Genomic DNA, 19124 nt, shown 5'->3' with positions numbered 1-19124 from the left:
GGTCAGGTCAGGGCAGCTCTGCAGGGCAGCTCTCTAGGGCTGCAGAGGCCCCTGCAAACACTGAAGGGAGAGAGGCCTCACCACTGGGAAGAGGGCAGGTGTGGCTCTGGTCAGTGCCCCCGAATCCTGACTCGGTAGGTCTGGCTGGAGCCTGGGGAGCTCTCTGTTTCCCAGTCTCCCCTGGTGATTCCCATGCACGACCTGGAGGGGAGGCCCCTGCATTTTCTGAAGCTCCCTTCACTGCGCCTGGCAGCACCTCACGACCTCGGGTCAGGAAGTCCTCCCTTGGGTCAGCCCTAATCTTCAGGCCTTGTAATGCAACCCTCCCACCCCCTTACCCGTGGAGGCCCCCTGCAGGAGCTTCCTGCCGGGGGCTGTACAGACTATTAAGTTGTGCCGCTGCTTGGGTGGGACCCCAGGGGGAGCAGCTGTTTTTCCTGTTGCCACAGGCTGCAGGGATGGCCCTGGGAGGGGCCTGGTGGTACAGGGACTCTGCACAGACTCAGAGGCAAGCCAAGCAGCAGGCAGGATGGAGGTCTCCGTCGGCAGCCCTCCTCCTAGGCCTGGATGGTTCTGCTCCCCGCGCCCGACCCCTCCAGTGCTTGCCATTCCTCTGCACTCCCTTTCCACCCAGCAGCACCACCCAGAAGTGAGACCAGGCAGGGAATAACAGGATACACAGAGGAAACCACCGAGGGGAAGCAGGTGTCCGGGCCAGCCTGAGTGGGCCTCATGCATCCCCGCAAGCAGAGCCTCAGCAGTGGCTGAGCCCATGGCTGGCAGGACAGCCACGCTGCAAGTTTGCAGAGTGGAAGAGAAAGGATCCAGCTCTCAGGATGGATTCTAGGGTGCTGAGGTCAGCAGGTGGCCCAGCTTGGAGCCAACCAGTCCACCCTAATGGAGAGACCAGAGGCCCACCCAGGAAACAGGGCTCAAGAGAGGCTCTTCCAGCCCCTCCCAGCTGCCACTACCCTCATTACCTCCCACCTGACCTTAGTCCTCAGGTTGGGGTCCTCAACTGACCGCCCTGCCCCCCAGGGTGCCTCCAGCCCAAACTACAGACCTTCACCTATTAACCTTCCCGAGCATAGCTTGAGCCAGGGACTCTCCCTGCCCATAGCCCTGTCCCTGTGGAGTTGAGGACACGCCCCTCGGTCTGGCATTCCAGGGCATCCACGGTCTGGCCCCAGATGGGAGGACGAGGACGGAGACGATTCCATCCTCATTGTTGCACCTCCCCTGCACCCACCTGACCCCAACCATTCCCACCGCTCTCCCAACACACAGGAAGTTGTTAATTAATCTTAGTTGAATGAATTCCAATGTGGGATAGTCCTTCGGTTTATGATGCTGCAGAAGGCTCTTTCTTCAGCTGACCTTTGTAGACGGGAAGTCCTGCCTTCTCTCTAGCCTGATTCCACCCTGCTTGTGGTCCATTTTCATTCCCCAGTGGAGATGGAAAGCAGTGGATTATCTTCTCCTAAATAATAGCACTTCTTAGTCTCTAAGACTAGTACTAAATCACCTTTGAGCCACCTTTCTTCTTCAAGCTAAAAAAAAAATCCCAGTTCTTTTCATGTTCCTTTAGAATGTTACTCCCTGCCCTGTAATTACCTTGGCAATGCTTGCGAATTCTCTCCAACTTCTCCACACCCAGAATGAAGAAGGCACTTGAGAGCGAAACAGCAGGAACCAAAGTGAGGACCTACAACGTGCCAGGGACTAACCCCCCACCCTCACTCCAAGCCAACAACCGTCTTCTGGGGGACAAAAGTCACCACTGGGTTAGGGGACTTTTCCAGAGTCCCTCAACTCCTAAATAACAGAGGCTAAACTCAGATCTGTCAACTTAAAAGAATTTTCTTTCTATTGCCCCTTTATGGGAAAATAATGAGACTGTCATTATGTTTTTTTCTGCTTTTATCATTCCCTACCCCAACATTTAATCCTTTACATGTGTCCCTGGGATCGACCAGTGGATCACCCTGCTCCAAGTCTAACTTCTTACTCTCCAAGTTTACGCATTCTCAATTTGAAAGCATTAACTTGGGTCCACTGCGACCACAGGAGCTTTTTTTCAAATGTTCAACTTCTTAGTATCACTCATTTCAGGCCAACTTCAGGCACCTGGGAGCAAAGAAAATAGAAAACACATCCTCCTCCTCCAAGAGCAAAAGGCCTAAGCTGGGAGCTGGATATGCGCGTGAGCTGTTCCAGCACTTGCTAAGAAATGCTCAGTCCATCCTTGTACCGCCCCTGGGCAGGCTGTTGCAAAGTAAGAACACCAAGTCCACTGAGCAATTGCTCAGATTAAAGATGCAAGCAGTCAGTTTAAGGAGGCAGCTGAGACCAGCCTTTGGCAAGTGAAGGCACTGCCACAAACTGGAGCAGATGATGATTGTGGGCTGCAAACTGTGCTGGGGACATTCATGCTAATGGGGGGCAGGGTAATGGGACCAGGCATCTGTGTGCTGCGTTTGCTATTTCTGTGCTGCAGCCCAGCCCGGGGTCTGCGTTCTGCTCTGTTCCCTGCTCTCATTTCTACCTCCTCTGTTCCAGGTGCCCAGGGTGGGGAAGAACTCCAGGTTTGTGCGTGGTGAACCTTTTCACGCGTTCTCCCGGGCGTTCGTCTGAGGGCACGCCAGGCCTTATTGTAGCGCCTTCATTTCTCTCCATCTATCAAAATCGAACTCATTCTTCAAGATCCACTTACATGCTGTCTCCAGCCTCTCTCCTCCAACCACCACCGCCCACTCTCTATTCTGGCCAGACCAGTCTGCCGGTCTTACCCAAACAGACCTCACAGCTTCCCACGAGCGTTCCTTTGTCTCATCCATTCTTTCAACCTATATCTTTTGAGAAGCTACTCGGTGCCAGGCACTCTTCTGGGCACTGAGGACACAGCAGACAAAACAGACAAAAATCCCTACCCTATGATGCTAAGTGAAATAAGTCAGACAGAGAAAGACAAATACTGCATGATATCACTTATATGTGGAATCTAAAACATACAACAAACTAGTGAATATAGCAACAACAACAAAAAGCACAGACTCACAGACTCACTAGTGCTTGCCAGTGGGGGACGGGGGTGTCATAGGGGTGGAGCGGTGGGAGGTACAAACTACTGGGTGTAAGACAGGCTCAAGGATGTACTGTACCACACGGGGAATAGAGCCAATATTTTGTAATAACTGTCAAGAAAAAGCAACCTTTAAAATTGTATGACAATTTTTTTAAATTAAAAAAATCCCCACCCTCATTCTTGGGGGGAGAAGCTGACATTCGGTGTCATTATTTCTACCTGAAGGCTTTGGCCTCACCCACTCCAACTTAAACTTGAAAAATCCAGCCCTTCCTTCAGCTGTAGGTCCTACCTCGGCTCCCCCATGAAGCCATCCCTCTTCGCCCCAAGCAGCGTCCGTCCTCACCCTGGATTTCTATTGCCTTTTCTCCATGAGCCATGTTTGGCATGTCTCAGACATTGCCTTTTATTACCGGTGTGTGTCTGTCCTACATCCCAGCTCTAATGGGAGCTCTCCGGAGGATGGGAAGCATGTTTGATTTACCTCTGTAGCCCTGTAGCACCCGGCAGAGTGTCTGGCACAGAGAAAAAACAGCGTTTAGAAAAATAATAATAATAAGGACCAAACATTGTTCTCAGTAGTTAATAAGCATGAGCTCATTTGATCCCGACGACGAGCCTGTGGGGTTGATGGGGGCTTGCTGGGGATGAGACACAGGTGGAGGTGGCAGCAGCAGCAGAGCTGACAGTGCTGTGTGTGCCCGGAGGAGCAGAGGTGGCGGATGCAGGTGTGGGCTCGGGGCAGGACCTGGATTGGAGTCCTGGCTCCATCCCTTATCAGCTGGGTGACCTTGGGCAAGTGATTTCTCTTCCCTTGGCTTCTGTTTCCCTTCCAATGACTGGGGCTAATTACAGCACCCACATCACAGAAGTGCATGACGATGACACGCACTAAAGCAGGCAGCACACGTCCGGCACAGTGCCTGACACGCTGGAAGCACTCAACACACGGTGCCTGCTGTTATTATTATTTCCTCCTTCCAAGAATGACCCACACCTGCTTCCTGTCCCAGCTCCCCATCCCCACATACCTCCACACACACACCTCCTTCCACATCCTCAGGGGGCAGAGGAAAATACGAATGCGTATTTTCGAGAAGAGACTCTTCAGTTGCTGCCTTACTCTCCCTCTTCCAACCAATGAGCCCTGAAACAGACCCCAGACGTCACGACTCATTTATAATAAGCCAGGCCCTTGGGACCAGGGAAGGGCTGGAAGTTCTGCTTGGGTGTTGACAGAGCCACAAAGGCTCAAAACTACGAGAAATCAGGGGACAGTCTGGAAGCCAGCCACAGGTGAGATGCTATCATCTCTTCCTGGGCTACTGCAGATATCGGCTGAGCTCTTCATTAGAAATCTGACACTGCTGTAAAACAAACACAGACCTGCTGGCTCAAAATGTGGGCTTAAAACGACCTCCTGGGGGAAGCAGCTCTATTTACATCAGCTACTAACACTAGGGGTTCGTTTGTGCACTGCCTCTATGATCGTTAAGCCCCCAGCACATGACCTTTGGTCAGTCCACTTTTGCAGGTGCCAGGAGCACTAAACCCTCCATATTTCTCATTCTTGACAGCAGGTGGGATCTAGGGCGGCCTCCTTCTCCCTGGCTTTCATCTACGCATCCCCACCATTTCTGCCTGTAGCGCTGAAGCACCAATTATACACTCCAATTATGTGATTATACATATTTTCACTAATTAATAATAATTCTTGCTACTCAACCTGCCAACTCCTATTGGAGGACCCGGAGGGCATTCGAGAGAATAAATCACAGCTTTGACACCCGGAGGGAACGAGTAAGCCCTGCAGACCTCCTGGGATGAAAGAGAAACTGAGGTATCACAAGGTACCCCCTCCAAGTCTGTGACAGAGGCGACCACTGGATCTGAGACTTGATTTTGACTTGTAGACTATTTACCCAAACGTAGGGGCCTGCCGGACGGTGCTGCTGCCTGGAGAGGGGGCGGGAAGAAGAAAGTAGTTTAGCCCGGGGGGTAGTACTGTGTAAGCATTAAACTGACTGTCATTAAGGTTAAAATTTCCTCCTATTCACAGAAATTGGGATTTCTGTAAATAGGAGAATCATACGTCAGAGTAGGATGGCCCTGGGAGATTACCTGGTCCCGCTAAGTTGTTCTGCAGAGGCAAAAGCTTGAAACCCAGAGCCCGTACAAGCTACAAAATAACTCAGCACCACGTCCGTGGTCAAATTTAATTATCAAAACGATACAGTGAGTGAGGTAAATTTTACTATCCCCATATTACAGAGGAAACTGTGGTCTTAGACTTGCCCAAGGTGACACTGCTTATAAGTGACAGAGCGGCAACTACACCTGGGTTCCAGTACATTCCAAAACCATTGACTTTTTCGCTGTGTCCTGTTGATAACACGGCCAGTCAGTGGCAGAAGATGTGGGCACTTTGATGCAGATGACAAACCCATGAGCTCTTGGAAGAGAAGATAAGCCAAACTGACAAAGAACAAGACATTCCATCCTTACGCTGAGTCAAATTTCATTTTGATTCGTGCAGTCAGACAGCAGGCTTAGTCATTGAAAACACTCAAATCAAAGCAGTTTTCGCACTGAACACACTGGTCAGTGGATGGACCTGATGAGTTGAGGTCCTACAGTTCATCCAGGCTGAATTAAAGCTTTGAGTGATGTCGGGATTAGATCTGCTCGCCCCCGCAGTAGAAATCTCACAGGACAGGGTCCAGCCACCTGTGAGCATGGACCAACTCACCTACGGCCCAGCTGCCTGGGACCTTGACCAGCAGGCAGAGCTCGGCCCTGCCCCTGCCACTAGGGGGAAACCAAGGGCCAGGACTTGTTCAGGTTGACCCTGCAGCCAAGGGCAGACGTGGCTTCAATGGATTGGAGAGTCCAGGCAGGCTCAGAACGTATATCCAGGAACAAGCAAACAATCAAAAGGAGGCAAGGCCATGGGTCTGCTACTCTATCTATCAGCACTCCACCCCACAGTTATTTGCCCAGCAGGGGAGCGCAACAGAGAGGTAGCCACTAGCCATGCACTGAACCAGCCCCATCACAGAAACGGGTCTGAGATCCCTGCCTGTCTCTCGTCCCAGCTGCTCAGTTCTGGGAAAAAGTCAAAATCCCAGCATCCCAGTTCCAGCTCAGAGATCAGATGTTACCTCGCCTCCCTCTCACACCTACATTCTTGTATCAGTTCTTTTCATAGAACTGATTTGCTATACTGTGAACTAATTTTATGTATAATCTCCTATTGCCTCTACTAGAGGTTGAGTTGGTATTAAGATGTTATTATGTACAAAAAGATGTACAAATGGCCAATAAGTACATGAAAAGACGTTCAGCATCTTTAGTCATCAGGGAAATGCAAATTAAAACCACAATGAAATACCACCGCACACCCCTTAGAATGGCTAAACTCTAAAAGAATGAAACTCCAAGTGTTGGAAGGATGTGGAACACTATGCGTACACTCTGTATGGCCCCACGAATTGGACTCTCATCCATTACCGGTGGGAGCATAAAAGGGTACAGCAACCACTTTGGAAAAATAAGCAGTTTCTTAAAAAGTTAAGCACACACCTACCATAGACCCAACAATTCCATTTCTAGGTATTGCCCCAAAGAAATGAAAACATGTGTCTACACAAAGACCCATACATATACGTTCATAGCAGGTGTATTTGTAATACCCCAAGCTGGAAACAATCCAAATGTCCATCAACAGGTGACTAGAACAGCCAATGACAGTGTCACTATACAATCGATGGAATATTACTCAGGAAAAAGGAAAAGAATGAACTACTCAAAAGTGCAACAAAATGGATGCATCTCAGAACATTATGCTGAGTGAAATAAGACAGATACAACAGAGTATATAGTATTAATTCTATTTATATGTAACTCTAGAAAACAAAGAAATTTAATCTAAAATGACATGAAGGCAAATCAGTGATTGGGGCCAGGAGGGGTGTGGAGATTGACGAGGAAGGAGCACAGGGAAACTTGGGGTTTGGGGAATGTCTGTATCTTGATTACCACGGTGGTTACATGCGGCTAAACATCTGTCAAAACTCATGGAGCTCTGTACACTCCAAATAGGACCATAAATTATACCTCAGTAAAACTGGGGGAAAGGCTACATACAAGATTATTATGAACAACCTTAACTTTAGGTTTAAATGACACCTTTAAGTTAATAGCATTGAAATATAATGCAAACTTAGAATAAAAAGAATAAATGTCAAATAAACATTCAAAGAACATACACACAGATAGGCTTATGTGCATACACACACACACACACACACACACACAAACACACACAAAGATGCTATTATGATGGGCTCTGACCTGGGGACCCAGGAATATCTGAAAGCTTCCCCTAAGGAGACCCCTTAAAGAGATGGAATGTATACAGAGAAGGAAAGCAAGACAAATAAGTAAGTTTTTTATCAGCCATGGCTTTGTCCCCGGCCCCCACTGCAGAAGCCTCGGAGGCTAGACTGGAGCGTGTGGAAGGTTCCATTTGCTGGCCCAGGTGGCCTTGAGTGGTATAAAACCAAATAAGTCCCCTTCTCCAACTTCGTGCTCCTACCCCCCAGTGCTCAAATCCGGAGTCTCCAAATCTGCTCTGCCCCTGTAAGTCACCCCCACCGGCACCCAGAGGAAAGGACCCAAAAAGGGGCACCTACTCAGACATTTACTCAGGTCTGTTTCATTTCCTAGGGCATCACCCACTAGCACATGCAGCCTAATCCATGTTCAGTACATCCTTCCTCTGTAACAGGGTTCACAAATTCAAACTCCTACAGGGACCTACCTGTAAGGTAAAGAAATGGGCGAGATGGAGTGGTGGGGACTGCGGTGGGCCCAGGAACACATGAGTCCTACGTGAGTGGAGCATCATTTTTCAGAGCCAGCCCACTGTTAGCAAGTGGGAATGCAGGACCAGTGCTGTCAGGCCTTCTGATCTTTCAACAGAAGCTCCAAATCCAAACTTTTATGTGAACTGTCTCAGTTTCAAATACCGGCAACAAATTTTTAAAATTTTAAACATGGTGTGGGCCAGACAGAACACGTGCTGAGGCCAAAGCACTGAACACCCAGTTGAGATACTGCTCTAGAGGCTCCCATGTGGTGTCCAAGGGCTGTATTCCCTGCTAGAAAGATTGGATTTAACCTCCCAGTCAAGGCACAAATCCTCTATTTCTGGAAAGTTGCTCTCCAGCCCATCCTTAGAACCTGCAGTGAGTGAGAGATTGACCATTCCATTACGGGATGGTGCATTCTCTCCTCTACCCCCTGCAGCTGGCTCCGACCATTCCTTCAGGCCCCAGCCAAGATGTTACCTACTCCAGGAAGCTTCCCCTGATCCCTCATACTTAGGTGGGCTGCTCCTCATGTATGCTTCCCTATCCCAATACCTTCCACACTGCATTACTTATCTGAGAACCCCTGAGAGTGGGGTGCTGGTGGGGGGTGTATACCCAGGGATTAACACACACAGAGGTATATCTGCTAACCCCTTCTGATTGAAAATGACAAAAATCCATCAGCTTAGCTTAGTGTAAAGGAAGTGTATTCTCCACATAAGTAACCCAGGAAGGCATAAGGCTGGATTCAGGCATGACTGGGTCAGGGGTTCACCCAATGTCATCCACACCCGATCTCATGCCACCCCCCAGCTCTACGGCCCTCTGCACAGTGGCCTCCATCTCAACATCCATGTGGTAGCAAGACGGTGGCCACAGAGAGGTGATCCAAGATGTGTGTACCATCGTTATCCCCTCATACGGATGAGGAAACCTAGATACAAAGGTGTTAAGTAACTTACGCTGATCACATAGTTGTGAACTGAAGGAGTAAGGGAACAAAGGAAGCAGCCTGTCTCCAGAGTCCAGGCATTAGACACTGCATCATTCTGCCCCCTTGAGAAGTGCCTTTTTCTTGGTCAGTCCCGACGTGACCTCTTACGGTCTTGGCCTAAATGATACAGTAACATCGCCTGCTGACCCCTATGACGTCCACAGTGGATAATGGTGGGGAGAGAACAGAATGTGTGCAGTGAAGAAGAGACTGGGAAACAGCGTGCACAGAGGATACCAGACCATAGCTCAGCCCTCTCTCCATGCCTGTGGAGAGCGAGGTCCTCTGTCCTTCAGTGTGTTTTCTGAGAGGTCCCCCTAGCCCACTGCCTTCCGTAGCCACGTTTGAGATGGATCCTGGGGAAGATGCAACACCCAAAAAGGAGCTCTTCTACTCAGTGAGGAACTGGGGACCTGAGGACGGCCTTAGATGATGGCATCTTACGCAGGTCATTGGCTAGATTGGGTGTTTCTATGGTAGGGCCATTCTCTTCCGTGTTTAGTAGGCTCTTGGTGTTTGCTTCTGGTCTGCTCCAGGGCTTAGTACCTGAAGCCAGAAACCTTGCTAAGGCATAGTCCTTGAAGGCATAGCCTGGCCAGTCCTCTGCCCATCCCCCAGGCCAAGAGCTTCCTGACCTCCATCCCGGACCCTGCATCCCTAAGGTCGTTTGAAACAATGGCCTGGGGGTGGGAGGGGATTATTTGGCTCCTTGGCCCCAGCGGCATGGCTTTCATTGAGCAGGAGCTCATCACTGGAGGTGATGGTGAAGGGCCTAGGAGACCAGAATTTTCCCAGGTCTTTATCTGATTTCTGCAGTTTCCCACTTTCCTGTCTTTATTCACACTAGTTTTACTTGGAAAGGATACTTTAGCGTTCCAGTCCTGCCGGCCTCCAGATTCCTGGATTCTCGGCCGTTTCGGATTTCAGGTCATGGGCAGGAAGTAGCTCTCTTCGTCAAGCTCGAGGGGCTTTTTAGGGCTTTTAGCCCTCTGCTTTCAAGCAAGCCAGTTTCAACCCAAGCTTGTCACTTTCTAATAGGAAATCGCAGCACGTCCCTTCCGTGTAACAAGGACTCTGACCTTTCAGCCCAGGGTACACGCGTCCTCACTGCCCCGCACGCTCCCTCCACTCAGTGTGGCCTGTCACTTGCACATCCCCACTACTGGAACTAGCATCAGTTTTTAAAAGTAACAAAAGAAACACAACTATCTTCAGTGAAAAGAAATGTGCCGACTCGTAGGTCTGAAAGTCCAGGGTCTGGCTCCAGGCACAACAGGCTTCGGGGCCTAAAACAACATCATCGGGACCCGGTCTCTGTTTCTTAGGTCTGTTCTCACCCACGTTAGTTTTGTCTCAAGTTCCCTGTGGTTAGCAACATGCTTACCTACAGTTCCAGACCTATATCCTCACCAATTTATGTCCAGCAGGTTAAAGTTAGACTATTTCTTCTCCAACAGTCAAACAAAAACCCTGAGTTCACTCTCGCTGGACCAGATTGGTCATCTGTCCATCCTTGAACTAATTACATCTCCCTGGAGATGCAGCGCTCTGATTGGCCAGGCCTGATCGCATGCATGGGAGACCAAAACAACAGAAGTCCATACGACAAATGCTCGGTAAGTATTTACCCTGTGAATGAACAGGTGAGGGACTGACCCTCTGAACAGGAGTGGGAAAGTATTCTGGAAAGAAAGCACACAGGCTTTTTCTTCCTCGCTCAAGGAAGTCTAAGCCAGCAAAAAAAAGAGTGTGTTCTGAGAATCTTTCTACGTTAACAGTGAATTCCCAGTTATCAATATGTGGCAGATTCTTCCTGGATTATCCAGGTCACAGGTTTAACCTTAGGCCAGAGGCCCTGGCGCTGCAGGGTTCCAAGCAGAACTCAGAGGCCAAACTAAATTACTTTCAAGTTCTCTTCAAACAAAAAGCCTTTATCCCATTGCTATAGACGGTATTGTGTCCTCCTAAAATTCACATGTTGGAGCCTTGGACCCTAATGTGACTGTATGTACAGGTAAGGCCTTTATGGATGTAATTAAGGTTACATGGAATTAGAAGGGTAGTGCCCTGATGTAACAGGATTAGTGTCCTTATAAGAAGAGGAAGAGAGACCAGAGCTTATTGTCTCCACACATACACCAAGGAAAGGCCACGTGAGAACATAACAAGAAGGCGAGGAAGACCAGCCGGGAAGACCTCTGTTACCGGGAACCGAACCCTGCCAGCACCTTGATCTTGGACTTCCCAGACTGCAGAGCTGTGAGAAATACATGTCTGCTCCTTAAGCCACCCCCTCCATGAAATTTAGTTAGGGAAGCCCGCGTTGACTCAGACTCCCATATTCCAGGCAGCACACCGCGTGTACTCAGGGCACGTGAGTTCATTTTAACATCCGTCCAAGCACGGCAGACATAGGAAAGCAAATCCGCTTTTGGCAGGAGCAGGCAGGCAGTGGGGCTGGGGTGGGAGATCACACAGATCCTCCAGCGCCAGACCTAAGAAGCTGGATGTACACCTCCAAGCACGTGAGGACACACCTCATGCGTGCTTTGGGAGGATCCGCCTTGCCACCTCCAGCCGCTGGTGTGGATACTCGGGACCTGACGGTCCTGGCGGGGCGATCCCACTTCAGCACCTGATATAAAACTAAATAATGTGTGGACCGCCTGCAGCTTCCTATCGACCTCTTCCGGCTTTGCTCAGGGGCTGTCTGAGGTGGGGTTCCCTAGAAGCAGATCCTGAGAAAAAGAAGCCTGGGCAGGGTATTTATTTATTTAGGGGAGTGCTACCTGGAGAAACTGATCAGGTAGCAGGCCCGTTGGAACAGAGGAGGGGAAGAAACAAAGGGAGGGTGTGATTTCAAGTGAAGTCTCAGCCTCAGCCTGATCCCATGGAAGGCTCTGCAGTGTCATTGACACTGCAGAGATTTTTTCCCCATTTGAGGCAAAGGTACTGGGCTCTTGTACCCCCAGAAATGGTGGGTGGAGGTGACCGGGGTCGGCACCTCCCAGGCACGTGCTGGTCAGGTGGCTCCAGGAGCCCTGGAGCAATCCTCTGAAGGCTGTCTGATCAATCCCTGAGCAGGGAAGCACACACATAGATCATGAGAGGGACACGAAGGGACCGGGGCAGGGCACCGCCTGTGTCCACTAAAGGTGCAAAAGCACAGATCGGGTGCAGGCACAGAGGAAGTGAGGGCTTCCAGCTCCCAGGTTCCTAACTTTGAGATGTTTGCCTCCAGCTCTGCCACCTCAGTCCCTTCCTGGTGTGTGGTCTTCCCTTGGTTCCATCTTCCCCAGACAGCTCCAGGCTGGAGACAGTGTGACTTGCCGGAAATGGCCCTCCTGTTCGCCCAGGGCCCGAGCGACAAGCAGGGCACAACGTCCTGATTTCCCCTGAATGTCTGGCTCTGCTACAGCTTCGTCCTCAACAGATGGATTATAGCAAGTTCGCTCTCTGTATCAGTCACGTCACAAATCATTAAGCATATTGACACAGAGTGAGGCCAGCATGTGCACTGGCAAAGGGGCAGGTGTTTTTCCACTGCCGAGAGCGGAAGGGCCCTGCCCTGCTCTCCATCTTCAGGAGTCCCGGCCCCTCCAGGGGCCCAAGGCCAGCGACCCCACCCAGCTCCTTAGGCCCACAGGGTAAGCAGGTGATTAATCTACGTCCCTGTAGGGCCCTTCCACAGGCCACAGATTTGCTCTGCTCTTCTGCAGAAGCCAGAGACAGGAGGGCCAAAAGCTGGTTGCATATATACTCAGGGCCTCAACACATATAGACTCAGCCCCACCTTCAAGGAGCCCCCAAGTTACTCCAAGGTCATCTCTTCCAACCCCTCCCTCTGGGCAGGACCATACCTTCTGATGTCATGAGAATCTCAGCACTTCCTAAGGTTACCTCATAATTCTCACAAAAAAACTGATGCCATTCATAGTTTTATTGGTATCTTAGAGAGGAGGCCCACAGAAGTCCAAGGTCGCATAGCTAAAAGGTAGCAGGGGCTGGGTTTCAAACTCCAGTCTGTCTGGCTGGACCGTCAGTGCCGTTAACCACCAAGCTGTCATCTTTGCCTTTCAGCTGAGGCTGCCGCAATTCTATTAGACAGTCCTCTGTACAAGTGCTTTCTGACGTCTATATTCATGCCCTTGATTTGTAACTTAAACCCACTTCTTCCCTCTCAGAGTCCACCTTTACAATAAGCTTCATTCACTAGTGGACAGATGTTTGCTCAGCCCACTGCCTTTTCCAGATACACTTTTAATGTTGGTTTTAGCACACGTGGGGGAAGAAGGAAGGGGAGAAGAGGGGAGAGGATTATGTGGTAGGCAGAATAATGCCCCCCCAAGGGAATCCACATCCTCACTCTCAGACCCTGTGAACTGTTACCCTACATGGTAGAGGGGACCTGGCCAATGTGGTTAAAATAAGGCTCGAGATGGGAAGATTATCTTGGATTATTTGGGGGGACCCAGTAAAGGGTTATTATCAGGGTTAACAAGGGTCCTTAGAAGAGGAAAGCAGGAGTGTGACGATGAAAGCAGAGGTCAGAGAGAGATCTGAAGATGCTCCGTTGCTGGCTTTGAAGATGGAGAAAATGAGCCAGGGAACGATGGCAGCCTCTCCTCTAGAAAAGGCAGGGAAGTGGATTTTCCCGTCAGAGCCTCTGCAGAAGGAGTGCAGCTCAGCTGACACCTTGACGTGAGCCCAGTGACACTGGTTTGGGACTTCTGACCTCAGGAACTCTAAGAGAATAAATCTGTGTTGTTCTAAGCCACTCAGCTTGTGATCATTCGTTACAGCAACAAGAGGAAATTAACACAAGAGGTAAAACAAGAACATTGCCCGTTTAGGAGTCTACTCTGGTGGCAGATTTCCCCAGGATCACAAAATCTGGGCAGTGAAAGGAATCATTAGAGATCACTCAGCCCCACTTTCTCATTTTATACAGGAGTAAACTGTAATATTGACCATTCCTCTGTACCTCAGTGTCTCTATCTGTAAAATGGGCTTATCCACGGCTACCCCTCAGGAGTTGGTGAGCAGTAAATAAAAGACTACCTGTCACCTAAAGAGCTATAAAAATGTAAGCTATTGTCACAAGAGAAAGAAGGTCAAGATTTGCCAAGGCCACACATCTCACTGGCAGCAGGGCCAGGCCCCTGCTTGCACACTCAGTTAACCCTCTCAGGGTTCTCCACACTTAATGTTCCATTTCATCAGCCAGCAAACAGGTATTTGTTGAGGCAGGAGCCTGAAGCAAAAGGGAGTGGGGAAAGCTCCTCAAATGCTGCCATGAATCTCCCAAAAACCAGCTCCCAGGAGCAGGACGCCGCATCAGCTGAGCTTGACCTTGCAGGCTTGTATATCCATGCGTTCCAGCAGCAGGTGCATGCCGGGGTCCACAGGCAGAGTATCACACACACACACACACACACACACACACACACACACACACACACACAGAAGCAACACCCCCTCCACTCTGCCAAAAATCAAATAGTTCCCCAAACCATCCCTACCTCCTCCTCCAGGAAGTCTTCCCAGAGAAATAGAGGAGAGTTATCTGCTCCTGAACCTTACCTTCCTGGACAGGACACCACCCTGTTACTAAACACACTTGCTGTGCTCTGCTGCCTGTTCTCTGCCCATCGTCCCTCCATCTGTCATCTGCATCACCTGTCCATTGGGGGACTGCAAGGCCCTAAGTCCATAGTGCTCCCTTGGTACGAATACCAGCCAACACCCTGTGCAAATCAGGATCCACTTGCACAAACCTGAGAGTGATGCTTCTTACATTCTATACCCGAAGTGCCTCGCTGGCCTCACCTTGTCCAGGCCTGTGGGACAGTGTATGAGCATGTCCCCGTCATCTTGCCATCTCTCAAGTCCTCCCCACGCAGCCCCCACTGCAACTTTTCCTGACCCCTCCCACACAGAGCCTTCCAGCCCTCCCTCCAACCACCTGCACCCTCTAGACAGCCTCACTAATGCCTGAAGCTCCTCACACGACCCTCTTGACAACCTCCCCTGGCTCCTGATGTCCTGAGTCTCTGGCTGCGAGAGCAGAATCTCATGGCTCCTGCAAAAGCCACCATGGGACAATTGTGCTGCAATTTTCAAAGGAAATTGAAATCCCCTCTTGGACTTCCCTGGTGACACAGTGTTAAGAATCCGCTTGCCAATGCAGGGGACATGGGTTTGAGCCCTGGTCCGGGAAGATCCCACATGCCGCAGAGCAACTAAGCCCCTGTGCCACAACTACTGAGCCTGCTCTCTAAAGCCCGCGAGCCACAACTACTGAGCCCGCGAGCCACAACTACTGAAGCCCACACGCCTAGAGCCTGTGCTCCGCAACAAGAGAAGCCACTGCAAAGAGAAGCCCACGCACCGCAACGAAGAGTAGCCCCCTCTCACCGCAACTACAGAAAGCCCGCGCCCAGCAACGAGGACCCAACGCAGCCAAAAATAAATAAATTAATTTAGAAAAAGAGATCCCCTCTTTACTGCTTTCTAAACAAACCTCCCCCTGTCTACACCATCCCCACGTATTGCCTCCTCTGTGTATGTCTGTGTTTGTGTGAGAGAGACAGCGTGCTGAGCTTGGTGCCGGCGTAGCCAGGCTGGTCGCGAGCCTCTGGTACATCAGACGAAGGACCGTCAGCCAGACGGGCTGGGTACGTGCTCCACGGCGAGGAGCCTCAGCCGTACAGAGCAGCCTCTCCACACCCGCGCCTTGGTCCCTCAGGGAAATGGCCTGGGTTCAGCTGGATGGGACAGCTTGCCAGAGGGAGCTCAGGTCTGGGGGGGAAGAGGAGCCGCTGAGGGAGAAGGACGGCAGCGGGGAGCTCTGGAAAGTAATGGGTGTGTGATTAAGGATGGGAGGAAAGTCTTGGAGGCCAAGAACAGAGGGTGGCCCTGGCAGAAAAATCACAGAAGGCTGGGGCAGGAGGACGAGCCCAGGCCAGGGCAGCAGGGCTGATGGACGCACTGGCTACACGGGCAGCATCTGGCTTTTCAGACATCTCTGACCTATCCAGGCCTCACTGCTCATCCGAGGAGGGTGGGAAATCAGGGACCCCTTTGTTGCTCGGTAGGGGCGGGAGAGCTGAGTCCAGGCAGAGCCTGAGCCGGGCCATCCCTGTGCTGTGCGGAGCCAGCGGTCTCAGATATTTGGGCTCAAGTCTAAAGGGCACTGAGTGGGACTCTCGCTGAGACCCCAGAGTAGGAAATTAGGGCCCAAAGCTGACAAAAAAGAAGCATCGGGACACCACACCCTAAAGCGAGTGGAGCAAGGCCTCGGATGGATGGGCTGTCCTCCAGACAGCAGTGGGATGGCCCTGGCCAGGAGCCCCGCGGGGGAACTGCCTCCTTGCTTTGTCCTTTCAAGTTCGGGGGAAGCTGGAAGTCCTGTCCTCCTCTGGGTGGCCCTTGCTCCTCCAGTGAGAGGTGGAGCCTTGAAACCAAGGTGGCCCTTGAGACCTCCAGTGTCATTCTGAAGTCTTCTCTGATGCTGGGGGTGGGGTCGGGGGTCACCCCATCAAAGGCCTCTTTACTCCAGATCCGGCAAACCAGTTCTGTCACTGGCCTCAAAGAAAAGAAGCCTAGAGACCTCATGGGGATTTTTGTGAATTCCTCCCCCACCACCACACCCCCCGCATTTCCTTCCTGGAAGATATTTCACAATGCTTTGCCATATTTCTCAGTTCTCAGATGATTTCTTCTGCCCCAGCCACTCAAGTAGGGATGCACTGAAGTGAGAGCAGGGAAGATGCACATTGACTGAGCTCAGACTAAATGCTGTGGGCCTGGCAACATCATCTACCCATCTAACCCATCAGCAGGAGGTCTGAATGTCCTCAGGTCACCTTCTGAACTCGAAAGCTTTCACTAAAGAAGTCCTGGGATTTCAGAGGTTTGAAGAAGCTTCTGTCTCCCTGGATTCCCTCCTCGCTCGCCATCCCCTGCTGCCTTCCTGAGCCTCAGCTGTCCTGTCTGTGGGCAGAATCACCTAGGAGAGGTTTGGGTAAGGAGATGCTCAGGCTCCGCCCCTATAGATGGGGTTGGGTGAGTCTGGGGTTGGCCAGGCATCCCAAAGGTTGAGAACCTCTGTGATGGTGGGTCCTAGAAAACCACCATCGGACAGATGAGAACCCAAATCAGAGGAGAAGTGACCGCCCCAGACCCCTGGTGAAGGAGGCCGGCCTAGAGACCAGTCCTCTGACTTCTAGCCCGTTGCTTCCTTAGCCTGTCCATGGCGAAGGTTGTCTTCTCCACACCAGCCTGGCCCCATCAGCCCTCAGCACAGAGGTAAAATGACACAGGTGGCGCCTGGGCACCCCAGCCCTCTGCTGCGTGCTCCCTTCCCCTCTCCCCACCCGGTCTCAGCCTCAGGCAGTCTCAGAGCAAAACAAACACTGGCTCCCAATTTCTACTGCAGCCTGATGGGAAACCCGTGGATGCCGAGGGCTGGCTGTGTCTGTGCATATAGTCTATCGAGGGGTTGCTTCGGTGACTTCCTTCCCTACTCTTTTAAGGATGTTTTCTGTTTTGAAGGCAATGCTTAACCCAGGGGAATAACGGGTAAAGGGTGGGGTTTTGAGACTTCTCAGGTCACCAGCGGTCAGGGCCCTGCCTGCTCAGGAGGGGCTCCTGGCCTTCCCGTCCTGACCACACCATTCAGAGGGGCCCTGAGACCGCTTCCTCCCTCTGAGGGCTCGCCAGCCTCCTCACTGCTTCCTTGTGGATCCGGTGCTTCCCCTTGACCACGGAGCCGCTCGCCTCCCTCCCCTCCTCTCCCCCGCCTGTCAGCTGCACACAAGCCCAGGCTCCATTGTCTGTGACTCTGCAACTTACAGATTTCTAGATCATGGGCAAAGCTAGGGAACCTGACAGGCTCATTCAGCAGCCTCTCTGAGGTCTTCGTCAGACCAGTGGCCGCCCCTGGCTGGGGTCTCCAGGAGACTTCTGGGATGGAGGGGAGCAAATTCACTTCTGGGGGTTTTGAACTGATGACTGTATTGGTGCATCTCACCTGCTCCCTCCTTCTGCAGATAATCTCCCTGGCCATCGAGCTTCCTGGGACAAAAGAGAGACTTTGTTCCTGAGACAGCGGTGGGCAGGCAGGTGATGTCGGTAACCCAGCCAAGCCCCATCCCTACAGGAGCTGGACTGGTGAGAAAGAGGGGGGAGATGCATGATGAACGGGAGAGGGGTGTCCACTGTGACCCCAAGCTATGCCGGGTGGACAAGGCCATGGAAATGTTTTCCAAGTGATTGATCCCAAGGAAAGGTGCTGGTGAGCAAGGGAAAAAGAAGAGCTATTTCCTGGGACCAGGGTCTGCCTGGTGGGTCATACATACATAAGGCCACAGGGCCCAGAGCCCTAGGGCACCTGCTTATCGAATACCCCTCATTCCCCACACTCGCAGTATCCCTAAAACACGCTCTCTGGCCCCCTCTCTCCTCTGCTCTTCAGGGGCCTCAGAGAGTTTCTGCCCTGCCTGACATCCCATCGAGAGCATTCGGGATGCAGGACCTGGAAGCCTCACGCTCCTGGATCTTTTTCATCTTCTTCTCAACCAGCCTTCCCTGAGCTCCCTGCTATGTCCTGCTTCTAACCCCTCCCTCAACCCTGGGACAGGTTATTCTCCTCTCAGACAACTCAGGCGAAGGAGGCTCAGAGCAGTTAAGAAGCTTGCCCAGGGCTTCCCTGGTGGCGCAGTGGTTGAGAGTCTGCCTGCCGATGCAGGGGACGCGGGTTCATGCCCCGGTCCAGGAAGATCCCACATGCTGTGGAGCGGCTGTGCCCACAAGCCATGGCCACTGAGCCTGCATGTCCGGACCCTGTGCTCCGCAACGGGAGAGGCCACAGCAGTGGAAGGGCTGCGTACCACCAAAAAAAAAAAAAAAAAAGCTTGCCCAGGAATCCAGTCCGGGTCTGCCTCAGTTTGTACCCGGCCATCTGCCCCCGAGTGACCAGAGACCCAGGTAGAGCCAACTCTGGCCCAGCTCCTCTGTTTCCTTCCTCCAGGAAGCCAGGCGAGGTGGGGCGAGAAGTTACCTTAAATTTCTTCCGTAACAAGATAGGACACGAACCAGGCAAACTCTAAATGTCTAGAGAAAAACGGAGACATTTTTCACAAGGCCTGAGGAATGTAATGGGGCTCAT

This window comes from Leucopleurus acutus (genome assembly GCF_964270905.1).
Source record: "Leucopleurus acutus genome assembly, chromosome: 8".
Taxonomy (NCBI): domain Eukaryota; kingdom Metazoa; phylum Chordata; class Mammalia; order Artiodactyla; family Delphinidae; genus Leucopleurus; species Leucopleurus acutus.
Note: the sequence above shows the minus strand (reverse complement) of the source record.